Genomic DNA, 13,510 nt, shown 5'->3' with positions numbered 1-13,510 from the left:
GGGTCCTGACGGACATATTTCGAGATATTTCTTCTTCTTGTTGTTCTTCTTCTGCACAGCTAAACTGGAAGTGGCATTTCCAGCTCGCAATAGTGCAGAGTTATCCCAAAGAAAGGGGCCACGGTGTTTCTGTATCTCTATTATGTTGGTGCGGCTTCGGAACTTTTAAATATCTCGATATATCTCGAAAACTACGCTTCTGATCAAAAAATATCATAGAACATAAATTGTAGGAAACATAATTCTCTACAAAAAAGGTCTCTTAACAGTTTGCCATAGCTCGCTTCGTTTCCGAGATATTTGCAGATATATCTCAAGGGAAGGGGCCTGACGGACATATTTCGAGATATTTCTTCTTCTTCTTGTTCTTCTTCTGCACAGCTAAGCTGGAAGTGGCATTTACAGCTCGCAATAGTGCATAGTTATCTGAAAGAAAGGGGCCACGGTGTTTCTGTATCTCTATTATGTTGGTGCGGCTTCGGAACTTTTAAATATCTCGATATATCTCGAAAACTACGCTTCTGATCAAAAAATATCATAGAACATAAATTGTAGGAAACATAATTCTCTACAAAAAAGGTCTCTTAACATTTTGCAATAGCTCGCTTCGTTTCCGAGATATTTGCAGATTTATCTCAAGGGAAGGGTCCTGATGGACATATTTCGAGATATTTCTTCTTCTTGTTGTTCTTCTTCTGCACAGCTAAACTGGAAGTGGCATTTCCAGCTCGCAATAGTGCAGAGTTATCTCAAAGAGAGGGGCCACGGTGTTTCTGTATCTCTATTATGTTGGTGCGGCTTCGGAACTTTTAAATATCTTGATATATCTCGAGAACTACGCATCTGATCAAAAAATATCATAGAACATAAATTGTAGGAAACATAATTCTCTACAAAAAAGGTCTCTTAACATTTTGCCATAGCTCGCTTCGTTTCCGAGATACTTGCCGATTTATCTCAAGGGAAGGGGCCTGACGGACATATTTCGAGATATTTCTTCTTATTGTTGTTCTTCTTCTGCACAGCTAAGCTGGAAGTGGCATTTGCAGCTCGCAATTGTGCAGAGTTATCTCAAAGAGAGGGGCCACGGTGTTTCTGTATCTCTATTATGTTGGTGCGGCTTCGGAACTTTTAAATATCTTGATATATCTCGAGAACTACGAATCTGGTCAGAAAATATCATAGAAGATAAAAAGTAGGAAACTTAATTCTCTACAAAAAAGGTCTCTTAACATTTTGCCATAGCTCGCTTCGTTTCCGAGATATTTGCAGATTTATCTCAAGGTAAGGGGCCTGACGGACATATTTCGAGATATTTCTTCTTCTTGTTGTTCTTCTTCTGCACAGCTAAGCTGGAAGTGGCATTTGCAGCTCGCAATAGTGCAGAGTTATCGCAAAGAAAGGGGCCACGGTGTTTCTGTACCTCTATTATGTTGGTGCGGCTTCGGAACTTTTAAATATCTTGATATATCTCGAGAACTACGCATCTGATCGAAAAATATCATAGAACATAAAAAGTAGGAAACTGAATTCTCTACAAAAAAGGTCTCTTAACATTTTGCCATAGCTCGCTTCGTTTCCGAGATATTTGCAGATTTATCTCAAGGGAAGGGTCCTGATGGACATATTTCGAGATATTTCTTCTTCTTGTTGTTCTTCTTCTGCACAGCTAAACTGGAAGTGGCATTTCCAGCTCGCAATAGTGCAGAGTTATCTCAAAGAGAGGGGCCACGGTGTTTCTGTATCTCTATTATGTGGGTGCGGCTTCGGAACTTTTAAATATCTTGATATATCTCGAGAACTACGCATCTGATCAAAAAATATCATAGAACATAAATTGTAAGAAACATAATTCTCTACAAAAAAGGTCTCTTAACATTTTGCCATAGCTCGCTTCGTTTCCGAGATACTTGCCGATTTATCTCAAGGGAAGGGGCCTGACGGACATATTTCGAGATATTTCTTCTTCTTGTTGTTCTTCTTCTGCACAGCTAAGCTGGAAGTGGCATTTGCAGCTCGCAATTGTGCAGAGTTATCTCAAAGAGAGGGGCCACGGTGTTTCTGTATCTCTATTATGTTGGTGCGGCTTCGGAACTTTTAAATATCTTGATATATCTCGAGAACTACGAATCTGGTCAGAAAATATCATAGAAGATAAAAAGTAGGAAACTTAATTCTCTACAAAAAACGTCTCTTAACATTTTGCCATAGCTCGCTTCGTTTCCGAGATATTTGCAGATTTATCTCAAGGTAAGGGGCCTGACGGACATATTTCGAGATATTTCTTCTTCTTGTTGTTCTTCTTCTGCACAGCTAAGCTGGAAGTGGCATTTGCAGCTCGCAATAGTGCATAGTTATCTGAAAGAAAGGGGCCACGGTGTTTCTGTATCTCTATTATGTTGGTGCGGCTTCGGAACTTTTAAATATCTCGATATATCTCGAAAACTACGCTTCTAATCAAAAAATATCATAGAGCATAAATTGTAGGAAACATAATTCTCTACAAAAAAGGTCTCTTAACATTTTGCCATAGCTCGCTTCGTTTCCGAGATATTTGCAGATTTATCTCAAGGGAAGGGTCCTGATGGACATATTTCGAGATATTTCTTCTTCTTGTTGTTCTTCTTCTGCACAGCTAAACTGGAAGTGGCATTTCCAGCTCGCAATAGTGCAGAGTTATCTCAAAGAGAGGGGCCACGGTGTTTCTGTATCTCTATTATGTTGGTGCGGCTTCGGAACTTTTAAATATCTTGATATATCTCGAGAACTACGCATCTAATCAAAAAATATCATAGAACATAAATTGTAGGGAACATAATTCTCTACAAAAAAGGTCTCTTAACATTTTGCCATAGCTCGCTTCGTTTCCGAGATATTTGCAGATTTATCTCAAGGGAAGGGTCCTGATGGACATATTTCGAGATATTTCTTCTTCTCGTTGTTCTTCTTCTGCACAGCTAAACTGGAAGTGGCATTTCCAGCTCGCAATCGTGCAGAGTTATCTCAAAGAAAGGGGCCACGGTGTTTCTGTATCTCTATTATGTTGGTGCGGCTTCGGAACTTTTAAATATCTTGATATATCTCGAGAACTACGCCTCTGATCGAAAAATATCATAGAACATAAAAAGTAGGAAACTTAATTCTCTACAAAAAAGGTCTCTTAACATTTTGCCATAGCTCGCTTGGTTTCCGAGGTATTTGCAGATTTATCTCAAGGGAAGGGGCCTGACGGACATATTTCGAGATATTTCTTCTTCTTGTTGTTCTTCTTCTGCACAGCTAAGCTGGAAGTGGCATTTGCAGCTCGCAATAGTGCAGAGTTATCGCAAAGAAAGGGGCCACGGTGTTTCTGTACCTCTATTATGTTGGTGCGGCTTCGGAACTTTTAAATATCTTGATATATCTCGAGAACTACGCATCTGATCAAAAAATATCCTACAACATAAAAAGTAGGAAACCTAATTTTCTACAAAAAAGGTCTCTTAACGTTTTGCCGTAGCTCGCTTCGTTTCCGAGATATTTGCAGATTTGTCTCAAGGGAAGGGTCCTGACGGACATATTTCGAGATATTTCTTCTTCTTGTTGTTCTTCTTCTGCACAGCTAAACTGGAAGTGGCATTTCCAGCTCGCAATAGTGCAGAGTTATCCCAAAGAAAGGGGCCACGGTGTTTCTGTATCTCTATTATGTTGGTGCGGCTTCGGAACTTTTAAATATCTTGATATATCTCGAGAACTACGCATCTGATCAAAAAATATCGTAGAACATAAAAAGTAGGAAACTTAATTCTCTACAAATAAGGTCTCTTAACATTTTGCCATAGCTCGCTTGGTTTCCGAGATATTTGCAGATTTATCTCAAGGGAAGGGGCCTGAGGGACATATTTCGAGATATTTCTTCTTCTTGTTGTTCTTCTTCTGCACAGCTAAGCTGGAAGTGGCATTTGCAGCTCGCAATAGTGCAGAGTTACCTCAAAGAAAGGGGCCACGGTGTTTCTGTATCTCTATTATGTTGGTGCCGCTTCGGAACTTTTAAATATCTTGATATATCTCGAGAACTACGAATCTGGTCAGAAAATATCATAGAAGATAAAAAGTAGGAAACTTAATTCTCTACAAAAAACGTCTCTTAACATTTTGCCATAGCTCGCTTCGTTTCCGAGATATTTGCAGATTTATCTCAAGGTAAGGGGCCTGACGGACATATTTCGAGATATTTCTTCTTCTTGTTGTTCTTCTTCTGCACAGCTAAGCTGGAAGTGGCATTTGCAGCTCGCAATAGTGCATAGTTATCTGAAAGAAAGGGGCCACGGTGTTTCTGTATCTCTATTATGTTGGTGCGGCTTCGGAACTTTTAAATATCTCGATATATCTCGAAAACTACGCTTCTAATCAAAAAATATCATAGAGCATAAATTGTAGGAAACATAATTCTCTACAAAAAAGGTCTCTTAACATTTTGCCATAGCTCGCTTCGTTTCCGAGATATTTGCAGATTTATCTCAAGGGAAGGGTCCTGATGGACATATTTCGAGATATTTCTTCTTCTTGTTGTTCTTCTTCTGCACAGCTAAACTGGAAGTGGCATTTCCAGCTCGCAATAGTGCAGAGTTATCTCAAAGAGAGGGGCCACGGTGTTTCTGTATCTCTATTATGTTGGTGCGGCTTCGGAACTTTTAAATATCTTGATATATCTCGAGAACTACGCATCTAATCAAAAAATATCATAGAACATAAATTGTAGGGAACATAATTCTCTACAAAAAAGGTCTCTTAACATTTTGCCATAGCTCGCTTCGTTTCCGAGATATTTGCAGATTTATCTCAAGGGAAGGGTCCTGATGGACATATTTCGAGATATTTCTTCTTCTCGTTGTTCTTCTTCTGCACAGCTAAACTGGAAGTGGCATTTCCAGCTCGCAATCGTGCAGAGTTATCTCAAAGAAAGGGGCCACGGTGTTTCTGTATCTCTATTATGTTGGTGCGGCTTCGGAACTTTTAAATATCTTGATATATCTCGAGAACTACGCCTCTGATCGAAAAATATCATAGAACATAAAAAGTAGGAAACTTAATTCTCTACAAAAAAGGTCTCTTAACATTTTGCCATAGCTCGCTTGGTTTCCGAGGTATTTGCAGATTTATCTCAAGGGAAGGGGCCTGACGGACATATTTCGAGATATTTCTTCTTCTTGTTGTTCTTCTTCTGCACAGCTAAGCTGGAAGTGGCATTTGCAGCTCGCAATAGTGCAGAGTTATCGCAAAGAAAGGGGCCACGGTGTTTCTGTACCTCTATTATGTTGGTGCGGCTTCGGAACTTTTAAATATCTTGATATATCTCGAGAACTACGCATCTGATCAAAAAATATCCTACAACATAAAAAGTAGGAAACCTAATTTTCTACAAAAAAGGTCTCTTAACGTTTTGCCGTAGCTCGCTTCGTTTCCGAGATATTTGCAGATTTGTCTCAAGGGAAGGGTCCTGACGGACATATTTCGAGATATTTCTTCTTCTTGTTGTTCTTCTTCTGCACAGCTAAACTGGAAGTGGCATTTCCAGCTCGCAATAGTGCAGAGTTATCCCAAAGAAAGGGGCCACGGTGTTTCTGTATCTCTATTATGTTGGTGCGGCTTCGGAACTTTTAAATATCTTGATATATCTCGAGAACTACGCATCTGATCAAAAAATATCGTAGAACATAAAAAGTAGGAAACTTAATTCTCTACAAATAAGGTCTCTTAACATTTTGCCATAGCTCGCTTGGTTTCCGAGATATTTGCAGATTTATCTCAAGGGAAGGGGCCTGAGGGACATATTTCGAGATATTTCTTCTTCTTGTTGTTCTTCTTCTGCACAGCTAAGCTGGAAGTGGCATTTGCAGCTCGCAATAGTGCAGAGTTACCTCAAAGAAAGGGGCCACGGTGTTTCTGTATCTCTATTATGTTGGTGCCGCTTCGGAACTTTTAAATATCTGGATATATCTCGAGAACTACGCATCTGATCAAAAAATATCATAGATCATAAAAAGTAGGAAACTTAATTCTCTACAAAAAAGGTCTCTTAACGTTTTGCAATAGCTCGCTTTGTTTCCGAGATATTTGCGGATTTATCTCAAGGGAAGGGTCCTGACGGACATATTTCGAGATATTTCTTCTTCTTGTTGTTCTTCTTCTGCACAGCTAAACTGGAAGTGGCATTTCCAGCTCGCAATAGTGCAGAGTTATCCCAAAGAAAGGGGCCACGGTGTTTCTGTATCTCTATTATGTTGGTGCGGCTTCGGAACTTTTAAATATCTCGATATATCTCGAAAACTACGCTTCTGATCAAAAAATGTCATAGAACATAAATTGTAGGAAACATAATTCTCTACAAAAAAGGTCTCTTAACAGTTTGCCATAGCTCGCTTCGTTTCCGAGATATTTGCAGATATATCTCAAGGGAAGGGGCCTGACGGACATATTTCGAGATATTTCTTCTTCTTGTTGTTCTTCTTCTGCACAGCTAAGCTGGAAGTGGCATTTACAGCTCGCAATAGTGCATAGTTATCTGAAAGAAAGGGGCCACGGTGTTTCTGTATCTCTATTATGTTGGTGCGGCTTCGGAACTTTTAAATATCTCGATATATCTCGAAAACTACGCTTCTGATCAAAAAATATCATAGAACATAAATTGTAGGAAACATAATTCTCTACAAAAAAGGTCTCTTAACATTTTGCAATAGCTCGCTTCGTTTCCGAGATATTTGCAGATTTATCTCAAGGGAAGGGTCCTGATGGACATATTTCGAGATATTTCTTCTTCTTGTTGTTCTTCTTCTGCACAGCTAAACTGGAAGTGGCATTTCCAGCTCGCAATAGTGCAGAGTTATCCCAAAGAAAGGGGCCACGGTGTTTCTGTATCTCTATTATGTTGGTGCGGCTTCGGAACTTTTAAATATCTTGATATATCTCGAGAACTACGCATCTGATCAAAAAATATCATAGAACATAAATTGTAGGAAACATAATTCTCTACAAAAAAGGTCTCTTAACATTTTGCCATAGCTCGCTTCGTTTCCGAGATACTTGCCGATTTATCTCAAGGGAAGGGGCCTGACGGACATATTTCGAGATATTTCTTCTTATTGTTGTTCTTCTTCTGCACAGCTAAGCTGGAAGTGGCATTTGCAGCTCGCAATTGTGCAGAGTTATCTCAAAGAGAGGGGCCACGGTGTTTCTGTATCTCTATTATGTTGGTGCGGCTTCGGAACTTTTAAATATCTTGATATATCTCGAGAACTACGAATCTGGTCAGAAAATATCATAGAAGATAAAAAGTAGGAAACTTAATTCTCTACAAAAAAGGTCTCTTAACATTTTGCCATAGCTCGCTTCGTTTCCGAGATATTTGCAGATTTATCTCAAGGTAAGGGGCCTGACGGACATATTTCGAGATATTTCTTCTTCTTGTTGTTCTTCTTCTGCACAGCTAAGCTGGAAGTGGCATTTGCAGCTCGCAATAGTGCAGAGTTATCGCAAAGAAAGGGGCCACGGTGTTTCTGTACCTCTATTATGTTGGTGCGGCTTCGGAACTTTTAAATATCTTGATATATCTCGAGAACTACGCATCTGATCGAAAAATATCATAGAACATAAAAAGTAGGAAACTGAATTCTCTACAAAAAAGGTCTCTTAACATTTTGCCATAGCTCGCTTCGTTTCCGAGATATTTGCAGATTTATCTCAAGGGAAGGGTCCTGATGGACATATTTCGAGATATTTCTTCTTCTTGTTGTTCTTCTTCTGCACAGCTAAACTGGAAGTGGCATTTCCAGCTCGCAATAGTGCAGAGTTATCTCAAAGAGAGGGGCCACGGTGTTTCTGTATCTCTATTATGTTGGTGCGGCTTCGGAACTTTTAAATATCTTGATATATCTCGAGAACTACGCATCTGATCAAAAAATATCATAGAACATAAATTGTAAGAAACATAATTCTCTACAAAAAAGGTCTCTTAACATTTTGCCATAGCTCGCTTCGTTTCCGAGATACTTGCCGATTTATCTCAAGGGAAGGGGCCTGACGGACATATTTCGAGATATTTCTTCTTCTTGTTGTTCTTCTTCTGCACAGCTAAGCTGGAAGTGGCATTTGCAGCTCGCAATTGTGCAGAGTTATCTCAAAGAGAGGGGCCACGGTGTTTCTGTATCTCTATTATGTTGGTGCGGCTTCGGAACTTTTAAATATCTTGATATATCTCGAGAACTACGAATCTGGTCAGAAAATATCATAGAAGATAAAAAGTAGGAAACTTAATTCTCTACAAAAAACGTCTCTTAACATTTTGCCATAGCTCGCTTCGTTTCCGAGATATTTGCAGATTTATCTCAAGGTAAGGGGCCTGACGGACATATTTCGAGATATTTCTTCTTCTTGTTGTTCTTCTTCTGCACAGCTAAGCTGGAAGTGGCATTTGCAGCTCGCAATAGTGCATAGTTATCTGAAAGAAAGGGGCCACGGTGTTTCTGTATCTCTATTATGTTGGTGTGGCTTCGGAACTTTTAAATATCTCGATATATCTCGAAAACTACGCTTCTGATCAAAAAATATCATAGAACATAAATTGTAGGAAACATAATTCTCTACAAAAAAGTTCTCTTAACATTTTGCCATAGCTCGCTTCGTTTCCGAGATATTTGCAGATTTATCTCAAGGGAAGGGGCCTGACGGACATATTTCGAAATATTTCTTATTCTTGTTGTTCTTCTTCTGCACAGCTAAGCTGGAAGTGGCATTTGCAGCTCGCAATCGTGCAGAGTTATCTCAAAGAAAGGGGCCACGGTGTTTCTGTATCTCTATTATGTTGGTGCGGCTTCGGAACTTTTAAATATCTTGATATATCTCGAGAACTACGCCTCTGATCGAAAAATATCATAGAACATAAAAAGTAGGAAACTTAATTCTCTACAAAAAAGGTCTCTTAACATTTTGCCATAGCTCGCTTGGTTTCCGAGGTATTTGCAGATTTATCTCAAGGGAAGGGGCCTGACGGACATATTTCGAGATATTTCTTCTTCTTGTTGTTCTTCTTCTGCACAGCTAAGCTGGAAGTGGCATTTGCAGCTCGCAATAGTGCAGAGTTATCGCAAAGAAAGGGGCCACGGTGTTTCTGTACCTCTATTATGTTGGTGCGGCTTCGGAACTTTTAAATATCTTGATATATCTCGAGAACTACGCATCTGATCAAAAAATATCCTACAACATAAAAAGTAGGAAACCTAATTTTCTACAAAAAAGGTCTCTTAACGTTTTGCCGTAGCTCGCTTCGTTTCCGAGATATTTGCAGATTTGTCTCAAGGGAAGGGTCCTGACGGACATATTTCGAGATATTTCTTCTTCTTGTTGTTCTTCTTCTGCACAGCTAAACTGGAAGTGGCATTTCCAGCTCGCAATAGTGCAGAGTTATCCCAAAGAAAGGGGCCACGGTGTTTCTGTATCTCTATTATGTTGGTGCGGCTTCGGAACTTTTAAATATCTCGATATATCTCGAAAACTACGCTTCTGATCAAAAAATATCAGAGAACGTAAATTGTAGGAAACATAATTCTCTACAAAAAAGGTCTCTTAAGATTTTGCCATAGCTCGCTTCGTTTCCGAGATATTTGCAGATTTATCTCAAGGGAAGGGGCCTGACGGACATATTTCGAGATATTTCTTCTTCTTGTTGTTCTTCTTCTGCACAGCTAAGCTGGAAGTGGCATTTCCAGCTCGCAATAGTGCAGAGTTATCTCAAAGAAAGGGGCCACGGTGTTTCTGTATCTCTATTATGTTGGTGCGGCTTCGGAACTTTTAAATATCTTGATATATCTCGAGAACTACGCATCTGATCAAAAAATATCGTAGAACATAAAAAGTAGGAAACTTAATTCTCTACAAATAAGGTCTCTTAACATTTTGCCATAGCTCGCTTGGTTTCCGAGATATTTGCAGATTTATCTCAAGGGAAGGGGCCTGAGGGACATATTTCGAGATATTTCTTCTTCTTGTTGTTCTTCTTCTGCACAGCTAAGCTGGAAGTGGCATTTGCAGCTCGCAATAGTGCAGAGTTACCTCAAAGAAAGGGGCCACGGTGTTTCTGTATCTCTATTATGTTGGTGCCGCTTCGGAACTTTTAAATATCTGGATATATCTCGAGAACTACGCATCTGATCAAAAAATATCATAGATCATAAAAAGTAGGAAACTTAATTCTCTACAAAAAAGGTCTCTTAACATTTTGCCATAGCTCGCTTCGTTTCCGAGATATTTGCAGATTTATCTCAAGGGAACGGGCCTGACGGACATATTTCGAGATATTTCTTCTTCTTGTTGTTCTTCTTCTGCACAGCTAAGCTGGAAGTGGCATTTGCAGCTCGCAATTGTGCAGAGTTATCTCAAAGAGAGGGGCCACGGTGGTTCTGTATCTCTATTATGTTGGTGCGGCTTCGGAACTTTTAAATATCTTGATATATCTCGAGAACTACGCATCTGATCAAAAAATATCGTAGAACATAAAAAGTAGGAAACTTAATTCTCTACAAATAAGGTCTCTTAACATTTTGCCATAGCTCGCTTGGTTTCCGAGATATTTGCAGATTTATCTCAAGGGAAGGGGCCTGAGGGACATATTTCGAGATATTTCTTCTTCTTGTTGTTCTTCTTCTGCACAGCTAAGCTGGAAGTGGCATTTGCAGGTCGCAATAGTGCAGAGTTACCTCAAAGAAAGGGGCCACGGTGTTTCTGTATCTCTATTATGTTGGTGCCGCTTCGGAACTTTTAAATATCTGGATATATCTCGAGAACTAGGCATCTGATCAAAAAATATCATAGAACATAAAAAGTAGGAAACTTAATTCTCTACAAAAAAGGTCTCTTAAGATTTTGCCATAGCTCGCTTCGTTTCCGAGATATTTGCAGATTTATCCCAAGGGAAGGGGCCTGACGGACATATTTCGAGATATTTCTTCTTCTTGTTGTTCTTCTTCTGCACAGCTAAGCTGGAAGTGGCATTTGCAGCTCGCAGTAGTGCAGAGTTATCTCAAAGAAAGGGGCCACGGTGTTTCTGTATCTCTATTATGTTGGTGCGGCTTCGGAACTTTTAAATATCTTGATATATCTCGAGAACTACGCATCTGATCAAAAAATATCATAGAACATAAAAAGTAGGAAACTTAATTCTCTACAAAAAAGGTCTCTTAACGTTTTGCAATAGCTCGCTTCGTTTCCGAGATATTTGCAGATTTATCTCAAGGGAAGGGTCCTGACGGACATATTTCGAGATATTTCTTCTTCTTGTTGTTCTTCTTCTGCACAGCTAAACTGGAAGTGGCATTTCCAGCTCGCAATAGTGCAGAGTTATCCCAAAGAATGGGGCCACGATGTTTCTGTATCTCTATTATGTTGGTGCGGCTTCGGAACTTTTAAATATCTCGATATATCTCGAAAACTACGCTTCTGATCAAAAAATATCATAGAACATAAATTGTAGGAACCATAATTCTCTACAAAAAAGGTCTCTTAACATTTTGCCATAGCTCGCTTCGTTTCCGAGATATTTGCAGATTTATCTCCAGGGAAGGGGCCTGACGGACATATTTCCAGATATTTCTTCTTCTTGTTGTTCTTCTTCTGCACAGCTAAGCTGGAAGTGGCATTTGGAGCTCGCAATAGTGCAGAGTTATCTCAAAGAAAGGGGCCACGGTGTTTCTGTATCTCTATTATGTTGGTGCGGCTTCGGAACTTTTAAATATCTCGATATATCTCGAAAACTACGCTTCTGATCAAAAAATATCAGAGAACGTAAATTGTAGGAAACATAATTCTCTACAAAAAAGGTCTCTTAAGATTTTGCCATAGTTCGCTTCGTTTCCGAGATATTTGCAGATTTATCTCAAGGGAAGGGGCCTGACGGACATATTTCGAGATATTTCTTCTTCTTGTTGTTCTTCCTCTGCACAGCTAAGCTGGAAGTGGCATTTGCAGCTCGCAATAGTGCAGAGTTATCTCAAAGAAAGGGGCCACGGTGTTTCTGTATCTCTATTATGTTGGTGCGGCTTCGGAACTTTTAAATATCTTGATATATCTCGAGAACTACGCATCTGATCAAAAAATATCGTAGAACATAAAAAGTAGGAAACTTAATTCTCTACAAATAAGGTCTCTTAACATTTTGCCATAGCTCGCTTGGTTTCCGAGATATTTGCAGATTTATCTCAAGGGAAGGGGCCTGAGGGACATATTTCGAGATATTTCTTCTTCTTGTTGTTCTTCTTCTGCACAGCTAAGCTGGAAGTGGCATTTGCAGCTCGCAATAGTGCAGAGTTACCTCAAAGAAAGGGGCCACGGTGTTTCTGTATCTCTATTATGTTGGTGCCGCTTCGGAACTTTTAAATATCTGGATATATCTCGAGAACTACGCATCTGATCAAAAAATATCATAGAACATAAAAAGTAGGAAACTTAATTCTCTACAAAAAAGGTGTCTTAACATTTTGCCATAGCTCGCTTCGTTTCCGAGATATTTGCAGATTTATCTCAAGGGAAGGGGCCTGACGGACATATTTCGAGATATTTCTTCTTCTTGTTGTTCTTCTTCTGCACAGCTAAGCTGGAAGTGGCATTTGCAGCTCGCAGTAGTGCAGAGTTATCTCAAAGAAAGGGGCCACGGTGTTTCTGTATCTCTATTATGTTGGTGCGGCTTCGGAACTTTTAAATATCTTGATATATCTCGAGAACTACGCATCTGATCAAAAAATATCATAGAACGTAAAAAGTAGGAAACTTAATTCTCTACAAAAAAGGTCTCTTAACATTTTGCCATAGCTCGCTTCGTTTCCGAGATATTTGCAGATTTATCTCAAGGGAAGGGGCCTGACGGACATATTTCGAGATATTTCTTCTTCTTGTTGTTCTTCTTCTGCACAGCTAAGCCGGAAGTGGCATTTGCAGCGCGCAATAGTGCAGAGTTATCTCAAAGAAAGGGGCCACGGTGTTTCTGTATCTCTATTATGTTGGTGCGGCTTCGGAACTCTTAAATATCTCGATATATCTCGAAAACTACGCATCTGATCAAAAAATATCATAGAACATAAAAAGTAGGAAACTTAATTCTCTACAAAAAAGGTCTCTTAACATTTTCCGATAGCTGGCATCGTTTCCGAGATATTTGCAGATTTAGCTCAAGGGAAGGGGCCTGACGACATATTCCGAGATATTTCTTCTTCTTGTTGTTCCTCTTCTGCACAGCTAAGCTGGAAGTGGCATTTGCAGGTCGCAATAGTGCAGAGTTATCTCAAAGAAAGGGGCCACGGTGTTTCTGTATCTCTATTATGTTGGTGCGGCTTCGGAACTTTTAAATATCTCGATATATCTCGAAAACTACGCTTCTGATCAAAAAATATCACAGAACGTAAATTGTAGGAAACATAATTCTCTACAAAAAAGGTCTCTTAACATTTTGCCATAGCTCGCTTCGTTTCCGAGATATTTGCATATT

Source organism: Osmia lignaria, unplaced genomic scaffold, assembly GCF_051020975.1.
Source record: "Osmia lignaria lignaria isolate PbOS001 unplaced genomic scaffold, iyOsmLign1 scaffold0003, whole genome shotgun sequence".
Taxonomy (NCBI): Eukaryota; Metazoa; Arthropoda; class Insecta; order Hymenoptera; family Megachilidae; genus Osmia; species Osmia lignaria.
This window is presented reverse-complemented; position numbering follows the sequence as displayed.